The sequence below is a fragment of the Telopea speciosissima genome, chromosome 1, assembly GCF_018873765.1.
Source record: "Telopea speciosissima isolate NSW1024214 ecotype Mountain lineage chromosome 1, Tspe_v1, whole genome shotgun sequence".
In the NCBI taxonomy this organism is placed as follows: Eukaryota; Viridiplantae; Streptophyta; class Magnoliopsida; order Proteales; family Proteaceae; genus Telopea; species Telopea speciosissima.
Window position 1 is genome coordinate 51,530,738 of NC_057916.1, and position 18,820 is coordinate 51,549,557.

The window sequence follows — 18,820 nt, forward strand, 5'->3', positions numbered from 1 at the left end:
GTGAATAAAGACCCTTAGGTTTTGTGATTTGGGGACCCAACACTTTATGAATAGGAAGCCTAAACCTGTGGGTGGGTATTAAAAAGGAAAGTAATAGGCTGGCTTGAACTGGTTCATTTGAATGAGCCATAAGGACCACGTACAGTTGAAGGACACTCATGACACCTTAAGTTAGTAATGACTCTATATGTACTTTACTTGGTTCACCCAAACCTTGTTTAGATTCATAGAGGAAGTCCTACACCGTTAATTGACCCTTCAGTAAGACTTAGCAAATCGCACCCGAGGACTTTTATTCTTGTGGATTGACCTAGATGACAGATATGTCCATAGGGATATGATTTTAATTCTTGAAATTTTGCCTATGCGATGGTGTGATGTGTGTATATATATATATACCCCTTAGGACCTTAGACTTGCGTGACTAGAATGACTCTCTAGTACTACCAGTACGATTTTACCTTGGTCTTGCTGTGATCGCTTAGTCGAGCCCTGACCCTCGGTCATGCTGATCCCAGGATAATAGTTAATGAATTTAACAATGACTGGATAAGATTAATTATTAGAACTTACTAAAATGAATTGACTTAGACCTAACCATTGGAGGTTGTTTGGCTCTCAAAGAGAGAACCATAAAGGACTTTTTCCTATGGAGTAACTGTGAGATGGGTTTAAAGACTTTGAAAGCTGGAACTGAAGGATGTAATAAGACCTTTTCCAATGACTAGATAAGATTAATTATTAGAACTTACTAAAATGAATTGACTTAGACCTAACCATTGGAGGTTGTTTGGCTCTCAAAGGTTGTTTGGCTCTCAAAGAGAGAACCATAAAGGACTTTTTCCTGTGGAGTAACTGTGAGATGGGTTTAAAGACTTTGAAAGCTAGAACTGAAGGATGTAACAAGACCTTTTCCAATGACAGAAATGAATGGGGTAATGGATCACCAAATGCGTTCTCTCCATACTGGGAGTGAACAATAGGAGATTCCATCAATATTCTAAATCATTCTAAAGTTGGGTGAGGTAGTGAGATAGCCAAAAGTGATAGCCTTCAGAGTGTGAACCATATGTTGGGGACTGAATAGGTTGAATCTTGTAACCCAAGAGTGACCAAAGTTGTGAAGGTCAGAGTGGTACCCTACACACTAGACTAAACCACCCATAACAGAAAGCTCCCTAGGTTTTCCTAGACCATGTGATACCCCACTGACCTACTGGTATATTGTGACCCCCGGCTCTAAAATCAAATGGAGCCAAGATTATTTTGGACCACACCCCTATGGTAATGTGACCCTATAAGGAAGAAGGGGGATGGTAGAATCTAACTTGCTATGTCATTTAGGCACTGTTTCATCTTGACCCGACCTTTTGACTTAGCCCCTGAATTGGGTAAGGAGAAGTATTGTTATTCAACAAACCCACACCTTGAGACGAGATTGCCTCAAATTTTGGTGACAAACTTTTTAATAAGGTTGGGGGGATGTTATACCCACACCCCAAATATACCCCTATACCCTGGGGCAGTTTAGACCTTTACCTAAGAGGCAATGTCACGGTGGCACTGGCCAACACCTGTGACCATAAGCTTAAAATGTTACTAAAAGTATCCATTTGAAGACCTGGAAGTGTGGGCCAATGCCCCATGACTTTCCTTGAAGTTTGGGCCTTGACAGCAGCACCAGAGTCACGAACGGACTCACTCAAACAGAATCCACTCAAGGATCTGCCCGTGCTGTCATCTGCCTTTTGGTTTATTCTTCCTGTGGGACCCACATCCCCTTGTCCCGGACACTATAATTGGACCTTTAGACCATGTGGACCCCTACCCTTACCATTAGTTAGGTGAATGGGCCATGAAGGTGGGGCCTGTAAAGCCTAACTTAATTAAATAATGGGTTTTAATAACTTGACTTAAACCAAACAAGGCTTAAGGGCTAATAGGGCTAGTGAGGCTTGAACCCAACCTAAACAGACCCTAACTAACTAGATGGACCTAAGAGCCATGACTTGGACCAAACATGGCCTAAGACCTAGCCCAAAACCCATTTAAAGCCTAAGGACTAAACTACATTCTAAAGACCCCTAACCAAACATAACCTAAGGTCCCTTCTACCCCTTAAAGATAAGAGAATCCCTCCCATTCACTTATCTCTCCCCCTCCCAAGTAAATCGTGGAGGAGAAGAGACAAGAGAAGAAGGAGGAGGAGGAAGGAAAGGGAAGTAGAAGGAGTGGAAGAGGTATGAGAGGGGAAGGGAAGAAGATGGGAGCTATGCCAACATGGCTGGCTGCCCCACATCTCCTTCTCTTGCTGTCCGGATGAAGGGAGACAAAGAAGGTGAAGGAGAAGAGATGAAAAGGAAGGGAGGAGGCCAAGGGGGCTCACCTAGCCTTGGATTCCACTTCTCCATTGGAGGATCTCACCAAGGTAAGACCTAAAATTGGTTCTCCTCCATTTTCCCTTTTGTTTTGGTAGATTCCTTGAGCTTGGAGCTGACCTAGGTCTGGTTTGGACTCTCATGGGCTACAATTTCAGCCATTGCTGCTAAGCTTTGGTTTTGGACTTTAAAACCCAACCCTTGGTGTCACACCCCAAACCACCCCCTGGGAAGATTAGGTAGGTGACCCGAATTGCATAGCGGCAATCTGCCAAATCCCACGGATCTAGAAGCAGTGCTTACATTCACGAAACCACATTCATCACTTTACCATAAGTAAGATAACAATAGAAAGTGTAGCAATATGGGAAATGATGATAATATATACATAGATAAGGTTTGATACATTTCCCAACAACCCACAAACTAGGAAACAAAGCTGACAAGAAACAAACCAAAGTAAATACATATATAAATATATACAGGGTGAGCTAACTCAACCCCAAAAAGTAAAAAGAAAGAAAACTATAACAGAACCACAGTCAGAACGGGGATAAACTCCTAACAAAAACAAAATGGAGTCCCCAAGTCAAAATGTCAAGTGCACTCTTCAACGATCTTCATCAATGACCACCGAGAACGCACGCATCATTAGCACGACCTCCATCGGGGTCCATACCAAGATCATCATAACAACCAAGGCTCTCCTCCTCGTAATGAGCCTCCATGCCACAGCGGCATCGATCTACAAAATCATCTAAGAAAAATAATGTATAACAGAGTGTGAGCCCCACTGAGCTCGTGAGCAAAATATATCATCATGCATGCACGTGCAACCACAATCCACATGATCCTACATGATATACAAGTCCAGATTATTTATTAGCCACCTAACATTACAACTAAGTCAAGTTTATGCTACTACAATCCCCAATACATGTATCCCTGGTGCGGGCTTCTAACCCCTTCCCGCGATACACCCATTGAGTTGTCGGAGAGGACCAGTCAGCTCCCGCATTTGTTCACCAAGGTCAGTCCGACCAGCCCTCTGGATTAACTCTTGTGAGGTAATCGAGTCAATCTCAATTCACTCGAACAGGTGCATAATCATCATATGTGGCATTCTGCCAAAAATTCACCTTTAGGTGCTTCCCCAGCTTTTAGCCTGAGGCTTCCTGGCAAATCTGCCCTGGGGCATCCCAGCTGTGCTGAGGCTTCTCGGCATAAACGCCTGAGGTTTTACGGTAGTCTTCACAGTTGTCCAACACCTTAACCCCTGTTGGCAAGGGTGCGTAGCACGGGTGATGAAACTCTAACCCCATGTCAATATGGCATCGTATGAGTCGGGTGGTGTCAATCGTATCCCATTCTATGGGCTACCACGGGCCTCATTTCCAAGCCGACTATGGCATCTAGTCTAACAATCACAAACATCATTATAATTCATAGTGTTGATCAACAGACAATCAATGTGTAGAATTTTGAATAATTGAACATAATTTAAATAACACAACATTTATGATTTAAATTTAATAGCCGGCATAGCATCACAGTTACATGTACACATATGATAATATTTCACTCACCTGAGTTTGGTTCTAGGAACTCAATTGCAAAATTAGTTCCAATAGCAGTTTGATTGTTGTCCTCGAGCACGGGATCAAATCCTACATGTAAATCAGAAATTGTCATATTAAGTTTCCAATCTCTCTCTAGTAGTCCTAGGGTTAACCTAAGCTTACTGGGTTGACCCGATGTTCAATTGGTACTTACTTGGAATCACTGGGCCTTAGGCTCATGTCCCGGTGCATCATCCAGAGTTAGTGGTCTTGGGGTAAAATAGTCATTCTTCATAGTTGTACCTGACCCTAGGTCAGATTAGGTTCACAGTGCTGTCCACAGCTTGTCTATGCTGTAGGACCTTGCACAGCAGGGTTTCCTTCACCTGCGGGGCCCACTTGGGTTCCAAATCATTTCTCCTTAAGGACAGATGTGGAAAAGGGTATTTAGGTCATTTCCCATCCTCCCACAGTGTCCCATAGCCATTGGTTGAGGTTCCCAAAGCCAGATCAGCATTTCTACAGAAAAACCCATCACTGGGCGATGGCTCTGGGTGTTGGGTGCATCGCCCAGAGTCTGCAAATCGATATTGGGCTGAGATTCTAAGGTTGGGCTTCTTAGACTGAGGTCAGATTTGATCCCCCCTGCATGTTAGGGTGCTGTGTAGCCCTAGGGGTGACCTCCATTTTGGTCCAAATGGATCTTCCATCAGACCCACCATTTGGCTGCCAGAGGCTGCCCAGACAACCCAGTGAATAGTATCACAGGGTTTTCTCCAAACATGAACCTCAGTTTCAGCCACATGCAAGGCTGGAAACAGATGTAATTTGATGATTCATGACTGCAATCACCTAGGGTTAGGTCTATGCAGTCCTAGCTTGTATCCAGGGTTCCAAACCACAAGCCAGCAATGGATTTGGCAGTGCAGCCATGCACAGCCAGATTCGGCTCTCAAGAACAGCAAACTAGAATTATAAAATTGAATAAAAATCACAAATCTCCCATGCTCAAGGCTTGCATGGCAGATCTGGAGCTGTTCTAGGCAAACCCTAGCTGTTCTGGGCTGCCCAGAGAGCAGGAAACCATTCAAAACTCAGAGATCTTCAGAGGACAGTAGCTTTTATGAAGATTTATACCTGTTCAGGTGAGAGAACTCGATCTAAGCTTGGATGAGGGGTGGCAGCCTCTCCTTCCTCTTCCATCTTCTTCTTTCTGTTCTTTCTCTCTTCTTTCTCTCTTCTTTCTCTCCTTCCTTTCCTTTCTTCTCCCAAGAATTGAACAATGGCCAAGGGTTCTAAAATGAGCCCAAGGCCACCTATTTATAGGCCCAGCCCAACTAGGGTCTGTTTGGCCATTAAGTCCCTTTTTCAAAAATGCATTTTTAATCCAATTCACAGCCATTTTGGGCTATGTGGTGGGGTCCACAATGAACTAGGGGTATGAGGTGGTCCCTCAGATTCCCCTCTATCTATGGAGGGTGCCCATGTCCATGTTGGGTGGTCTCCATAATTAAAATCCATTAAAATATGCTGTTTCACTCACTGGGCGATGTCACTGGGCCTTGTCTGCATCGCCCAGTGCCATCGTCTAGAGAATTCCAGTAAGCTAAAATTCAGTGGGGCTTGCACAGGGGTTTGACCCTTGATCAGGGCATTGTCCCCATATGCCTTTTAGAGGTTTTTACACACTTTTCAGAAGTAGGTCCCATAGTTATGGGGAGGAGAGAGATTACCTGGGGTTCAGGCCATACATCATGCTATAAGCTGTGCATTTGCAAGGGGTCTGCTATCCACCTACTAGCAGGCATGTAGGATGATCCACACAGGGTTTCCTCATCAATCCAAATCACTGGAGTGATACTCCATAGTGTTCTTAGTTGCCTGATCAGGGGTTCCTATTCTTCAATCAAAATTCCAGTCAGTCAAGAGCAGGGTTTGACACTTGGGCCAATTGAGACCCAATCTTGTAGGATCTTAGATCCATGAGGCTAAGCCTAGGTTCTAATGACCCTAGGAAGGCTTAGACACCCCTCCTATGACCCTGAGGTACTGAGGAGCTCCAAGCTTCAAGCTGGAGCAAAAGCCCATTGAAATCTCGGACTGGATGGCCGGCGGATGAACGATCGGATCCACCAATCGTGGTACTGTCCATCAGTCCGCCTAGTACAAACCCTACGATTTGGCCTGAGCGGACGAAGGCACAGATTCACTCTGTTTGCCTCCACCCGGGGCCTATTGCTCTCGAGTCTGTCTCAAGAAATTAAACGGATGCAGCGGCAGACCCAAGAAGCACATCCACCCGTTGATCCGCTCCCTTTTAGTTGTGTCTCTGGTGTCGAACGAATACACGACCAAATCTAAGTAAGAAGTTCTGCTCATGGGTCCACTCGCTCCATCTTTACCTTTTGGCCTGAACCGAGTCAGGGGTGGATTCACCTCTGCTGAAACCACCCATGAATCCACTCGTGCTATTTGGGTTGAAACTTGATTTTAACCTTGGGGGCCTAGCATGGGACCCTTCTATACCTGTTTTAACATTCTCTTTTGTATGTCTAGATTGGTGCACCAATGAGATTCATGTGAACCACGTCGGATGACACCCAATGTTCGGTGAGATTCATGCCAATCGCGCCGGGCTACACCCGTGTTAGGTGAGTGGGTTCTGGGTGACTTTATTGGGTTTGAATATTATATAATTGGCAATATTAAGCATGCTATTATATAGTTATAAGCATGGTGCGCATTGCATTATTATTCAAATGTGAACTGTTATGAATGTGATAGTATTCTCACCATTATAGCGGGCAACGGTGCCGGGTGTGCCAGTACCGGAACCCCAATTTATTTAATTATGAAAACCGTTATATGCCATCATGATCTGTATATGTCGTGCCATGCTGGTACCTGGGTACTAGATGGAATGGGACATTGATGCACCCGGAATACCTCTCGGGACGATAGGACCTGCATATAGTATATTTGTGGCTCGAATGCTTGTTCCCTTATGCTACGACCCTTGCCAATAGGGGTTTATGTGTTGGATAGTCTGAGCACCTAAGGTCTGTGGAGGTGGGAGAGGCCAGGATAGGGGTAGTTGATGAGCACATTTATGTGTGAAATCTTAGGGCATAAAGCATACATTTTACCACATTGGACAGAGTTACTTTGGTGCTTTCTTGTGCTTTTCAGGTTTTGGGCTATTTTGGACTATCGGGAGCTGCATGTCCCAAGTTACATGTAAAGTTATCATTTTTCTTTCCATGGCTGTAAAGAGGACTAAATTTGGAGCAAGTTGGATGTGACGGAACGCAAGTACGCATTCGTCTAGCCCACCATACAGTTGATTATTCTTTTCAGCCCAAGAAAGGATAATGGGTTAGAAAGGAGCTGTAGTGCAAGCCCATAGTCATTCTTCCACTGCCCAAGGACATTTTTGATATTATAGAAGATATTTTTAAGCAATGGTGGAGATCTACTGCAAGTACAGAGCCATTTTGGCAATTTTACATTCTTGAAGAGAGAGAAGGACTGCTACCCACATGGAGGAACCCACATTGCCACTAGATTCCATTATTTTTGAAGGCCCACTACTGTCCATGATTTTTATTGGGCTGCATTTAATGCCCCACGATTTTTAGAGGACACATTGGAGATTTTGTTATTTGGTTGAGTGGAATCCTAGTCATCACTCTCTCTCTCTCCTCCAACTTTTCAAGGGCACTTTTGGAATCCTACTTGGGATAGATTTATTTTGAAAGATATTCTCTCACCTATGGAAGGTTGAAAAATTAAAGATGCTTTGATCTCATTGCTTGGAGAAGATATCTACAAAGAAAAGGAAGCACTTGTTAGAATTGGAAGTTTACTTTTCTAGAACACTACAAGAAATCAGAGTTTTTGCGATGGTAATTTTCCATGGCAAAAGGATTGTTCCATCCCAAAAAAAGTATTTACGATGGTAACAATCCGTCGCACAACCGTCGGATGGACTGCCGTCGTAAGCTTTTACGACGGAAATTTGTTGTATGTCGGTTCAGCATGTATACACCACGACATACTTGTACTGTCGTATAAAGTTACCTATATACGACAGATAATATTCCGTAGGGTACAAAAAATTATATACCACACACTTTCCTTCCTATGGAATAACAAAACATTAGATATGACGGATTATGAAATCCGTGGTATAAGAGTCTTATATACGACGGATATAATTACTGTGGTATATAATAAATTATATGGGGCCTACTACGTTTGCCGTAGTTTTAGAACTACCTTATATACGATGGACATTTATATTATATACCACGGAAATGTAACATCTTTTGCATGGAAATTAAATTCCATCGTAAAAGGTGTGATAGTTTTTAAAAAAAAAATTTATTTACAATATATAAATATTCCTACAAATATACATCCAAATTTCAAAATGAAAGAAAAAACATCATTATTAATTTGAAGATCAAGAGGCATTCAACAAGAAACACATCTCCACTAGAGAATTCCTCTCGAACCTTGATTGGATCTCTAGCAAACCCCGAGTATTCTCTGCCAGCTCCTCTGCAGGAGGATGTACTGTGTTGTGGTTCTCAAAGCGAGGAAATAGATCCTTGAAAGGCTTCATGAACCGTTGTCTGCCAAAGAGCTCACCTGCTGCAAGGTATATGCGGGTGGAATTGTTGAATCCCATAGCATGCAAGATGAGACCAACCTGCATAGAGAGAACTATTTAGAACAATGCCTTCATCAAGTTCACCGTGAAGCATTATTAAAACACGGGATTGGCATTTTCAATAGTTGCCTCAATGTTGAACTAAGCAAGAGACCGATTGGATGCTATAGGGGGATCCGAACTAGGCAGCAATTAGTTAAATATATGTGCATGAACATTCAAAATTCCAAAAATTGTGTTTCTAAAACAATAGTACTATCGGCCTACTTCAATGTGAGAACAGCAACATATCAATGCATATCGTAACAGAACAAAAGTTGAAAGAGGGGAAGAAAGAAATGAAAGAGACAATAGGCACTAAAAAAAGAATCTTAAGTAAGAATGTAATTGAGATACACAAACTAAAATAAAAATAAGCTGAAACTAAAAATAATAAATAGCATGAGCAGGAAATATGCCACTGCATATGGGGTTCACCAGCTGTGCTCTAGCAATAGGGATTTCATTCCTTTTTTTTTGTTTCCCTTTTCTTGGGGGTATGCTATATCACTTTCAACTTGGCCATGACGGGTTTTGGTTTGTCACATAAGAGCATAAAGGCACGAGTAATAACAAATATCCCCACCTAACCATTACCTTATCTGACTACAATACAATGCCTTTCCTTCACAGGATTAATGATATGCAGCAAAGCATCTCATCAACACAAGGAACATAAACAAATAGCAGCCTAATCTGTGTATGTTGTGTTTTTCAAAGTCTTATTCAAGTTTTTCCTTTTCTGTACTATGATTGGGTGTTTTGAGGCATATGCATGTGTTACTTTCATTGGCCTTTTCTGAACCTTGGTCATCCATATAATTTCTTTTTGTTGGTTGGATACAAACTTGGGAATTGGGATACGTATGACCAAGAGTCCAACTAACTTTTTTCTGGGTACTAGTCCAAACTAATATGAGAGTGGGAGAGAACATGAAGAAGTTATTTGCTACATTTGTCCCACCTGCACCAATCTATCCTAAGTTCAGATTAAATGAAATAATTTGCCCTTATCTCCTGGGGCTTTGCACCTTAATATTGTTTTTCTCCCTTATGTTTCTTTATTATTTCTATTATTCTAAAGGATTTTTTATGTAAAGAACAGAGTCCAGGTGTCAATTCTTGCAATACACTAGGGAGATAATTTTTATAGTAAAAAGAATGAATAACTATGAGCGAACATTCTCACACTTTCTAGTCCAAGGGACTATCATCTTTTCATTTCTTCTCATAGCCATGCTTTTTGGTACTTATATGACTCAAGAATCAAGAATATTTTTATGCTGGGACACTTACTGGATACAATGTCATTTCTGCATGCACTACCACCATTCAGAACAAAACAGTGGAATGTGATTATTCTAGTGTTTATTGATGCTCTTTCAATGTCTAGATTTCCTGCACTTACCCCATACATGACTAGTAGAAGGATGCTGCTCCACAAGGTGAGGTTATCATTGCCGGATCTAATTGGGTTAATTGGGCTCGACAATGGTCGATTCTGATCCAATATTTTCGCTGATTCTAATCCAATAATATTTCCCTGCAACAGAACTAAGATGTTGAAACCATCTCATATAGTTTTCTGTAAGACTCTTGAACTGAAGATCACCATTAACTATTATTAAGCAACCAAAAGGTGCTGGCAACCACAACCTCTGGCCACCCTACATAGTCACTCATGTAGCACTAGATATATGCACCAAGATTAGTGAATGTGAGGCCCTCATCACTGTAATACAGTTACCTGACAAAACTCTTTATGCAAGATCAAGAGTTATACAGAGGGGTCATTGAAGCAAACGCTTTCTTAATTGCAGGGTTGTGGGTGAAGAAACCACCCTAGAAACCATGATCAAACACTTATCTAATTGGAATTCTAGCTTAGGAGACTAAATCCAAATATTTGACGGACAGCAACCTGATTTTAACACTGATATCACGTTCATGTCATTAAAAAGCATTTTAGAGCATAAATGATACACTTACCAAAAATCCCACCATTTGGATGATTTGGTCCACAGAAAATTGCATTTGCTGCTGATCATCAATCAAACTGATTGCATCAACAAACATACACATGGTTAGATTTTCTTCTTATTATTATATCATATTTTTTTTTTAAAATGAGAGATAAAGTAAAAAATGGTAAAACTGGAAACCTGATTGGTTTTGGCACAAGTCTAAGCAGAGCAGAGCAGAGCAAGAATCTCTCATATCATTTCAACCCCTTTAATTATGGGCAAATTAATGGAGATCCTTCAGCATCATCATCATCATCATCATCAAGAAATGAAGATTCACAATCATGATATGAAGACTCACCATCATCATCCTCATCGTACGAAGAAGAAGAAGAAGATTCGGAGAAAACCATCGGAATATCTTGTCCAGCATCATCGTGTGACCATCTGAAGAAATCTGTTACCTTCCTCCTGACAAAACTACAATATTCTTCTTTCCTCTTGAACTCCTCCTCAGCAAATGGAATGAGTCCTTCATTTTCCATGAAGTACAAAATAAAACTTCCAAACAAAAATCAATAAACCTCAAAAACATCACAAAAAAACACAACAGTAGAGAAGAAAAAAAGAAAAAAAAAAGGAAATAGAGTGTTTAAGCTAAGGTACCTGAAGCAGATCGAGACTGTTCCTTTCCTCGTCCATACGGATCAAGAGAGCAGGATTCACTGTAGATTGACCCTTGGACATTCTTTGCTCCACCCCTATGCTTCTAGAAGACAACAATATGTATAAGGAATAGAATTATTATTAAGGGCTACCATCAGCAGAAGAAAGCTTTTGCTTCAGCTCCAGAATCTCCCAACAATTAAGTTATCTGCAATGAGTTAGCACACCAAAGAAAATTTGACAAGACAAAAACAAGAGAAACAGACGTTGCATGGAGCTAAATGTTGGGCATTGGGCAATAAATAAGCAACACATCCATAAAGCTGAGATTAGGATCAACGCACGTATAATGGATATTTACAGATCTGTTTATCCATCGAGAGAGCAAAGTAGCAAAACAAAAAAACTAAAGACAAAATGACAAATGACAAACGTCAAGGTAAATGAAGAGTGTCTCCAAGTTTCACCAAAAAAAAAAAAAGTGTCTCCAAGAGGTGACAGTTGAGGGAATCCAACATTTAGAGTAAAGACCAGCTTCTCAAAATGAACCATCCCAACCATGTAAGCAATGCTGTAATAACAACCTGCAATATTGTAGAGTAAATAAATGATGGATTTATCAATGACCAGCAGTTGTAGCAGACATATAAGGAAATTTTACTTGGCAAAAGGAATGGAATTCATAAAATAAAATTAAAAAAAAAACACCTTAAAGCTAAAAGCATGAAAGGTTTATTTAGAGGGAGAGAGAGAGACAGAGAGAGGGATGGAATATACAGTAACCACAATACCATATAAAAAAAAACCTCCCAAGTGTAATGGATAATTTCTTTGTGTTAAGTTTAATTTACCTTAAGCAATAACAATAGATATCCACCTCATTTTTGTTGCCCTCGCATGAATCGCCTAAAAATCTCCATCTCAGCCTTCAATCCATTTATCTCTTCTTATTGTTCAGCAATAATATCCTTCAATCCACTTATCTCTTCTTTTTGTTCAAAGCCTGCCTCCTTTAATGTTCGTACCTCAGTCCGCAACTCTGCATTCTCTAGAGCAAATGACTTAGCGCGCTCTGCTGCCGTTCCATGTATCGCTTTCGGAGTTAATCCAACTCCATACATGCGTACCCGACGAGTATCTTCACCTACATTACTCCTGAAGATTCCATCTTGCACGGTATGGTCCCCACGTTTTTCTTCAGGTTGGTTGTTAAGGTCGTGGTCCATCTTAGCCTGCATTTGACAATACAGACCTGAGTAAACAGTATTGAATTTACATTAGTAGTTTTTTTATTAGATTATTAAGCTTACAATCCTTTCTTCTGCAATGGGGTCTGAATAAGATCCATCTTTCTTTGTATGAGTCACCTTGAACAATTCCATACGAGAGGGAGGTCCTTCATCTGGGTGCTCTTTACGCTAAACAAAAATAATAAATTAGTGATAGAGAGTATTAGTATATAAGATCTTAAACCGGGTTAACTATAAAAAAAACATTTATAATTAAAAATTATATTACCTTCCTCTCTCGAATTACAGCGAAAGGAGTCTTTCCTGTGGTATGCAATGATAACAGTTTGGCCCTATGATCGGTATTACGTTCCGATACAACCTACCATTGTTCAAATATACACAATTATATGAGCAATATAATGTGAATCTACTTACTATTCCATTATTTTATCCTATGGTTGGCTAAATTGTAGGTGCCATACCTGACTACTCTCTTGACTCCATGTCTCAAGGAGTACGTTCCATTGTTCTTGTGGAACACGTTTATCTATATGAGCTAGCCTCTCCTCATGTGTGGGATACTTCTTAAACACATTTGCCTTTAGACCATGCTTAAAGTCCCTCCATCTTTCATTCAGTTTAGTTTCGATCCATTTCCTACGATTCTCAGGGATGTTGAATTTTTCCTGCATACAACATAAGATAGAGTTACTTAAAACGTAAGTAACAAACACTTTAATGAAATAAAAAAATGGTATTTGTTTTTTATATTACATATATCTTATTCACTGCATCATCTTTTAGAGGTGGGGGAATTTTCCTCCAATCTGAATAAGATACAGGTAGCAAGTGTGCATCTCGAGCTTTAACTCCTATCCAAGTCATCAATTGTGCAGTTCTCTCATTGCAAGGTTGGCCATTATCATCTATTTGTATGCTAATTTTTTTTCCACTGGGCATTGACAAAACCTCCTTGCCCCGAGCTGGTCCTCTTCCAGACTTTCTAGGACCTGTAACAATTGATATTAGGTAAATACACATATTGACTAAGTTTAATAGACAAAAATATAAGTAAAGATATTTGTGCTCTTACCTGTTTCCTCTGAGCTCGTGCCATCATAAAACTCATCATTACTCATTATTGACTAGCTGTTTAAAAATAAACAATTGATATTAGTTCAATGACAATACATAAATTTGTATTTGTAAAATAAAAAAAAGTAATAGTATAACATTGCATACATACTCATCATCAACCGAGACTAGTCATTCAATTAGACATATTGTTGTCATCTGAACTTGCAATTTCATTGTTTAGTTCAATGGGGGTCTGAACTATCATCCCTTCTATATCTGATCTAGTCCACACAAAATCTGTGTCACCTTCATGATCTGAAAGTTGCATATTTTGCCTACGTTGTATTGTAGTCTGTGTGTATGCATGATTCAGAACATCATTTGCCTCACCTTCCAAGTCATATGTATCCCTAATCTTGGTAGTCACGGCAACGTGCCAATCCGACCTCCGAGGATCTGACACATAAAACACCTGCTCCACTTGTGAAGCAATGACAAATGGCTCGTCATTCACATTTTGACCACTATATTTCAAGTGATTAAAATTTACAAGTGTAAACCCGAGCTCATCTTTCTCCACTCCTCTCTCAGGATGAGCCCAATCACACTTAAATAATGTTACTTTAAGATCCACTGAGTATTCTAATTCTATCACTTGTTTCAGAATACCATAATAAGTAACATGTCCCTCAATAGGATGCTTGTCCTTCTGACTTGAAAAGCTATTAGTCAATGCAGTTATTAGGACCCCACTATTCTGAGTTTTTCTATTAATCTCATGCACTTTACTATGAAATCTGATCCCATTAATAATGTATCCCATATAACTTCTTGCCTCAAAGTTAGGACCCCTAGCAAGACATTTGATGTGCTTGGGCACCTCAATCCCATTTTGCTGGAGTTTCAGTATCTGATGATACAAAATGGGTCAGAATAAAGTTGTAAATTTTCATATAGTAGATTATTGAAATTTTTATATTTACGTACATGCTCATTAAACCATTTTGGAAAGTCCTTATCATGCAAATCCATAACCTTCTTGGGACGAGAGTTATGACCTGACTACCTTTTGATTTCTTTCAGGTGGAGTCTATAATTGAGTGAGGCCAAAAAATTAAAATTCAATTACACTTTAATATATACATATATATCAAATACAATATTGAGGAAATGAGTGAAATGAAATTTTATCTCTATTTCGTACTTACTGTTGGTATTCATTTATTCCTTTGTAATGGACTAGCACACACCGATGTGCTTGATTCCTTTCTCTCATTTCTAGATGCAACAGTTCACATTTCCCTAGGGGCCGACCTATGCTTGAGAATATAGAATGTGGGTCTTCTACATCCAATAAAACATCATTTCTGGATGGCCGATTCAACCTCGTTTCAACACCTTCAAAGTATCTAGAACAAATTATTATACACTCTTCCGCAATATATCCTTCAGCTATCGAGCCCTCTGGCCGACTATTGTTGCGAACATAGTCTTTAAGTTGTTTGAGGAACCTACACAAATCCACATTTGTGATGAATATTTAGCCATAAATTTTATAGAACATGAATAAGGTGTATTATTATACAAACTAATAATTAAACACTAACCTTTCTATTGGATACATCCAACGGTAATGTACAGGACCAGCCAAGCTCGCCTCGCTGGCTAAATGAACTATCAAATGCACCATAACATCAAAAAATCCAGGTGGAAAATACCTTTCAAGGTTACACATTGAGACAGCAATACTTTGATTAAGCCACTTGAAATCCTCCTCTGAACCAACTTTACTACATAAATCTCGAAAGAACTCACATATCTCAATCAATACTTTACCAACATTCTTGGGCAAAACACTACGAAAGGAAACTGGAAGAAGTTGTTGCATCATAATATGACAATCATGGCTCTTCATTCCTGATATTATCCTCTCCTTGACTTGCACGTTACGTGAGATATTACTAGCATAGCTGTCTAGAACCTTCACACCACTTAATATTGTGCAAAACACCTCCTTGTCCTCATTGGACAATGTGTAGTATGCTGGAGGTAAAATGACTTTATCCCTACCTTCAATAATCTTTGGATGAAGATCAACACGGATTTTCATATCTTTTAAATCTAGACGTGCATTCACGTGATCCTTCATCTTATCTTTCATACCTAACAATGTCCCAATGATACTATCACAAACATTCTTCTCAATATGCATCACGTCTAAATTATGACGAACAACATTATTTTTCCAATATGGCAAATCAAAAAATATACTCTTCTTCTTCCAGTTAAATGGGAGCTCTGGCTTTTGTAACCCCCTTTTTCTCTTCCCCCCCATCCTTGTCAATATTATCCTTCCCAAATGGGGGAAACTGAGCACCCCATAGCTGTTCCAACACATCAAAACCAGAAAGTGTCTTTGGTTGCACTCTATGTTCCTCATGACCATCAAAACTTCTTCTATCAGTACGAAATTTATGATCAGGAGGAAGAAATCGACAATGGCCCAAGTAACAGTGCTTTCTTCCATATTTTACCCAACGTGAAACTGTATCCTTGTTGCAACATGGACAAGCCAAAGCACCTTTCGTACTCCAACCTGAGAGATTCCCATATGCCGGAAAATCATTAATGGTCCATAACAAGCATACACGTAGCTTAAATTTTTTCTTTCTTATATGCATCATAAGTCTCAACGCCTGTATCCCACAATGTTTTTAACTCATCAATCAATGGCTGCAAATATACGTCTATATCATTCCCTGGTTGTTTTGGTCCAGGAATAAGCAATGTAAGAATCATGTTAGGAGCCTTCATACACATCCACGGTGGTAAGTTGTAAGGGATCACCACAACAGGCCATGTACTATGCTTTGAGCTATTCATCTTAAATGGATTGAATCCATCACTTGCAAGCCCAAGCCTAATATTACGAGGGTCCTCACTAAAATCCAGATAAAGCCTATCGAAGTCCTTCCATGCTTTAGAGTCAGCTGGGTGTCGTAACTTCTGGTCATCTACATGCTCTTCATGATGCCATCTCATATCAGATGATAGTTTAGACGACATATATAACCTTTGAAACCTTAGAATCAAAGGGAAATGACGTAATATCTTGACTGGGATCTTCTTATCGTCTGATATATATCTTGATATGCCACATTTGTAACAAGACGTGGCATTTGCTGTCTCATTCCGATACAACATGCAATCATTGCGGCATGCATCAATCTTCTCGTAATTCAGGCCTAAGTCTTTAATAATCTTCTTGGTTTCATACAAAGACTTCGGTAACAAATTCGGCTCAGGAAATGCTTCTTTCAATAAGTCAAGCAACAATGAGAATGCTTTGCCACTCAACTTGCAGAGATATTTAATATGATAAAGCCGAAGAATGAAAGATAGTTTTGTAAACCTTTCATTTCCTGGATACAATGGTAAATTTGCATCTTCCATCAACCGTTCATATTTCTTCATTGCTATACTTTCCCCCTCTATATGCACACCTGTGCCACCATCATCAATCCTTTCATCTGTATTTCTTCTGAACATCTCATTTAGCATGTTATGTGTAACATCATAGGTATCTGATGAGTCAAGTTCCACTGGAGTTTCACGGAGAGGGGTGTGTGAAGATGATGCTTCCCCATGGTTATTCCAAATTGTATAGTTCCTTAAAAATCCATCACAGACCAGATGTTCGGTCACTTCAGTCCAATTTCCCTAAAGTTGATTTAGGCACTTTACACATGGGCATAAGATCTGAGTCCCACATGCTGCATTAGAAAATGCATAGTCTAGGAATTTGTCAACCTCCTGCATGTATAGTGCGAGCGTTCTAAAGGATGGATCCTTTGATCTTTCAATCCAACTCCTAGACATAGTTTCAGACGTAACTGGTAAAACAAAAAAAAATGTTGATTAAGTCCAAAAGAGGGCTGCTTCCAAGTTCAATGCTATAAATTAAACCCTCTTAGTAATAGCATACAATCAACAAAAGCAACAGATTATAATCCCCCCAAACTCAGATTAAGTAGAACCAACCACAAAAGAATGATGCTAACAGTACTTTCTTGACAAGGGTAAAACAGAGTATAGAGAGGAGAATGGAGCTGAAAAAGGGATCGATTGGGGGCCTTAGGATGCAGGAGATGTGCTCAAAAGATGGGAGAGAAGTGATGGCTGGATTGGTTAGGAGAAGGGGCTGCTGGAATTAGAAAGTAACACAAAATAGGCTCAAACCAAGGCACATGAGCAAGGGGGCAGCAGTAAAGGTGTCTCGGTTGATGAAGTAGAGTCTTCCAATGTCTAGATAGCTTGTAGGGCATGAAGAACAGCAGCAAAGAGTGACCTCCTGGGCTTCCCACCGCAAGGAGTCAGCCAGTTCATACACCAGCTCCTTCCTCCATGGATCAAACACCAAGGAATCAAAATTGTGGGTTGCTTGCCCTCCTGGGTTGTTTTTATAGACTTCATTAAAACAAAATAGTAAGGACTCAAAATTAGAAAGTTCCAAAAATTAGAAACTACCAACTTTGGCCTTTTACTTGGGTTACAAAACACAATCAGTTTCTAGACTGATGTGACCTACTACTTGTTGACAATGTACTAACTATTAAAATAGAAACTAACTACTTACAATGAAAATAGAAATTGACTACTAATAATCAAAATAGAAAGTAGATATTCCTAGTTAGACAACATCAGGCAACTAAGAGGGAAAACGAAGAAGTTGAAGATGGAGGAAACCACGCTGAATTTCCAGATTTTTTCGACATTCTTTCCTTAGTTTCTTTTTCTCTCAAGAGGTTCCACTCTTTCACATATTGCAATGGAGGAATTGGTTATCCAAATTAGGGATTTAACCTATGAAGCTGAGGACATCATTGAGAAATACTTGGTGGATGGATGGATGTGTAAATATACCCAGCAAGGAAAATTTATCCGAAGAGTCGAAACAAGATTGGAAACAAGACTTCACTTTCCTCTTCTTGTTGAGCCCACAACCAAACAGCAATAACAAATGAGGTGAGATGCATGATAGAACCCCCTTAGATTCCCATTCAAATTTGACATTTCAACTTCAAAGTAACAAATTTCCAAGATCATTCTTCGAATATCAAAATTACAATTCAATATACTATCTCCCAATAGAGGAAAGACTAAATGATGACACTGCTTAACCCCAAAAATAGTCATGAGCACTCCTAATTTAATTTGAAATGTTTAAGGC